We start from the raw sequence: 4,317 nt of genomic DNA, 5'->3' as shown, positions 1-4,317 counted from the left end.
TTTAATAGCATGAATGATAGATGCATTCCGCTTAGAGGAGGCCCTTGGACTGTGCATGCTGGCTCACAGTAATAACTCACCGGGATACTTCACCCTCAGAATGACCAGTTGATATCAATTTCTCACCGAATGTTGTGGAATGCTGTTGTTTTGAAGAAAACCTTTAGATTTGCATGCCTCCACAGTGAACGAAGAATCAAAAAACTGAGTTTTACTGCATTGAAGTAAAAGGGGGCCATGTTTAACAAAACGGCAAAACTATAGCAAAACATCCGTTTACAAACTCTCACACAACTTGTGCAGTGTAATCTAAGTCTCGTTTATCCAGTTGTATGCTTATTAATTCCCAAACCCATGCATTTTGGCTAACCCCTTACTATTTACATTTCTGCAAGTCTGGACAAGGAGTGCGCCTCGGCAAGCAGGAGAATGAAATACAGTACTAATGGTCATTTTGAGGGTGAAATATTCCTTTTTAATGGACCTGAGCCCTAACACATGTTATCAATTTCACCTGAGCTTTTCCTACTATGACAAGTGCAAATGTCTGGTGTGAAAAAACTGTCTATCCTGTGATCTAACTCTCGACAAGAAAGCAAAGAATGGCAATTTAAAATACTAAGGCCCTGCTGCACGCCCATGTTATACCCCCACTGGTGGTTTTATTTGGACTGATCTGACCTCGTCTTGGGAATGTGTCAGTGTGCACAGGGTGTGTTGGATCAAAGCTTCCAAGTGGAAATCAGCCATCATTAATTGGCCCGCAATGTGCAGTGCATGGAGTCCGCTAACCTCACGTAGTATCCACCCACCTTCTCCTGAGCAGGACTCTAATCAGTGAAAGTAACTGGAAACACCTGCAAGGGTGTGCAGGGTGATTAACAAAAGCAGACAGGAGTTTGGACAGATGTACTGTCCACTTTGCTTGATGCCTAAATCTTGCAGTGTGCAGTATATTCTTTTGTGTGCATTTGCTGTTGAAGACTGGAATGTTTTTTTCTCTTCAAAACGACTCCCTATAGCTTCCATTACATTCTGTGGTCTAGAAATGTCCATTCATTACTGTAATTGCCTTGTATACGGGTCTCGGGGAACAATAAAGCCATACCAGGAAGGCTGTTGTCTTGAAGCCCAGCAGATCATTTAGTACTGTAACCTGACTTTGGCCACTCCAGGAGGTTCGAATGATTACAGGAGGTTAAAAAAACACCCACTTCTAATTATCTTGTCTGAGTGTCTCAAAGTGAAAATAACAGTGTGTTGATGTTAGGATTTAGGATTTGTGTGACTGCAGAAAGATAGGGATAAAGTTGTGTGTTTTCCCATGGTTGGTGTGCAATATCTAAATTATCCAAGGCTATAGACATAGCACTTCCATCTGTTGCAGATAAATGTATATAATGTCTGGATAAGACTGTGATGTCAGATTAATTGAATAACCTAATGTGTTATTGCTAAACATTTATTGGCAATTTATGCATTCGTGATTGGTGCTTACCCACCCTTGGCACGTTATTAATCTGGCACTTCTTCCCTTGCATATTCCCCCTCACTGCCAGATTAAATGTCTAATACCATTATGTAATGGGTATTGAAACTAAAACGTTGTACTTGGGATATAATAAAGCCTCATGATATAAAATAATCAGGATGTCTTACTGAAAGCAACGTCCAAGCCTGTTTCTTTTTGTCCTCTATGATGATGAATTGTTTGTCTTTGGGGTTTTGGACTGTTAGTTGGACAAATCAACATATGTAAAGACATCTCCTTGGGCTCTTGGAACTTGTGACATATTTCTGACCTATTGATTAATCAAGAAGATTAATTGCAGATGAGGCCATAATGAAAATACTTGTTAGTTGCAGCCCTACTTCAGACCTAAATCACAAGTTACCACATTGCTTCATTGAATGTAACCCCACAGGTTTATATGTCTGCGTTCCTGCATGCACACTGTAGTTTTTCAACCAGGAAGTGTCCCGCAGGCTTCTCTTAGTGTCTTATCTTTACCTGCTGTTTGCACGCGGCAGTAATTGATTGGTGAGATCATTACACGGATGAGTATCTGTTATATAAGGGATTAGCACAAATTACAATATCTACAAACTATAGTTTAGAATTTAAGAGCAGAAAGGCTTAGCGTTGTGTGAGAACAAGCCTTACTATTAGTCCAACTGGGAACTAGAGATCTAGTACTGCCATTGCATAATAATTATTTACCAGTCAAACTGAGGGCTGTGTACTGAATATAACAACCTGTTTGCTTTACTGTACCTGTCCTAGCTGCTTATCAAGCACATTCCTTTCCATGTGCCTCCGCCAAACAACCAAACCAGTGATAAGACACCAAGGGTCAGAGTGCCATGCCGCAATAAAGTGTCAGGTGGTCGGCCTGCTGAGCAATATTGTCACCATGCTTACCAACTACAGATAGTAAATTGTTTTATTGTATGGCTTTTATATTGTTAGTCGTTTGAAATTTGCTGGCAGACAAACTATAAAGTTGAGTCTCACTGTCCGTCACTTTCTCTTCTTTCTCAAGGACCTGAAACTGTGAAGAAAGCAGAAACTGTTACTGTCAGCGAGAGTAGACCGTAGAGCCATGCAGTGAACCATTTTGTAAAGCTGTATTTAGGCACAGTGATGCTTTGAGCTAAATGCTAACATGCTCACAATGACAGCACTTATTTAGCACTAAACATAAAGTACAGCTGAGGCTTAGGAATGCAATTAGTTTTGCCATTTAGTGTTTGGTCATAAAGCTAAGTTAGGACATAATTAAATGTTGACTTGTTGGAGCTAGATGAAAACTTTAGGTATCATCAAAGTTATTCATCCTTGTGGTGGTGACAGAGGAAAAGTCATCGGATCACCAAAGTTGTTAGGATGCATCCTCTGGAAACTATGAATGTTTGCACAAACCTTTGTTCCAATTCATCTCAAAGGTGCTGAGGTATTTCACCAGATAACTGCTGCTAGCTTGGCTACAAGTACATCATGAAACATTTACTTTTTCCTCTGCATATTGCTAGACCGTAAATACAAAAAAGATTGTGATAATTACCACTACTTTATCTCAGTGTTGGTATAGAAAGAATAGATATAGAAGTGTGAGGCAGGCTTAAGGAAAGTATGACTGAATAACAACTAGAATTATTGGAAAAATGAAGATTGGTTAAAATACGGTCAAATAGAAGCTTCCTTTTAAGGTGCAATTTTACACAGTGGTACAGATGTTTTGCTTCTACCTGTCTTTTTTATATTGCTTTCCAGTGCTGTTTAAAAAAAATACCTCTAACAAACTGTTAATCCTGCTGTTTAAATTAAAAACTGTCTTTTAACAAACGCTAGGCACTGTACATTCGAACTACTGTATTTCCATGGTAAACAATGACATCCTCACAGGAAGCGGAACATCAGTCACTAAAACAACATATCGTATGGCCTTTATGCCACACAAGTTTGCATATGGTGTAATAAGTCACAGCTTTTGCCCGGATTTTACCAGCATTAATACATTCCATGAGTAACAATGAATAGTTGGAAGGGGCAAATACATGTACCCTGTATAACAGCCTCCACAAAGAATTCATTGTTTTCTTCTCTGTCTGTTTGCAGTAGAACTTCTTTGTTTAGCTTAATTTTAACAACATTTTACGAAACACAAACCAAAACCCTTAATGTTCTCTAATTAATGATGCTAAATCACTTTGGTTATTGATGGCATTTGTCCTCTTGTGGTCTTTCATCTTTATTAGGATCTGCTTTATTGGTTTTGCTTGTTTGGCTTCAAACGATAGAGTTACTACAGACCCTAAATCACGACATAGAAGGCACTATGAGATTAATTAATGATGGGTTATATTACAAGAGCAACACATGTACTGCAAATTCTGTGTCTCTCTGGGGAGTCTTGACCTCTGTGCTCAACCACATGTCCTCCTGGTGAAGTCATTATGTAACAGAGTAGAGATGGTTAATGCAGTCTGGCAGGGCAAAGAGCTACAGGCAAGAGATGAGACAGGCTGAGCCTAACCAGCAGCGACTCTCACAAACACACACAGGTTGTTGCTCTCAAAGTACATACACAGAAATAACCATACAGCTAAAAAAACAAGGACAACAAAGCTGAACAGGGTACAAGCAGAGTTTGTATAAAAAAAAATATATATATATATATACACACACACACACACACACAGATGTGTACATGTGGGCCTTGTAATCTCTGGTACAAAGTGGTGAATTCATGTCTAATTTCTGGTTTGTTAGACACTACTGTGGGTATTCACATTTACACATTTGTCATTATTATG

The 4,317-nt window shown here is 39.1% G+C and overlaps 1 protein-coding gene across 1 annotated transcript in view; it reads left to right on the top strand.

Annotated features, from left to right (window-relative positions):
* Positions 1 to 4,317, top strand: part of shroom1 (shroom family member 1) — a 37,808-nt gene that overhangs the window by 10,996 nt on the left and 22,495 nt on the right. The window lies entirely within an intron of this gene.

The sequence above is a fragment of the Etheostoma spectabile genome, chromosome 13, assembly GCF_008692095.1.
Source record: "Etheostoma spectabile isolate EspeVRDwgs_2016 chromosome 13, UIUC_Espe_1.0, whole genome shotgun sequence".
Taxonomy (NCBI): domain Eukaryota; kingdom Metazoa; phylum Chordata; class Actinopteri; order Perciformes; family Percidae; genus Etheostoma; species Etheostoma spectabile.
This window is presented reverse-complemented; position numbering and strand designations above follow the sequence as displayed.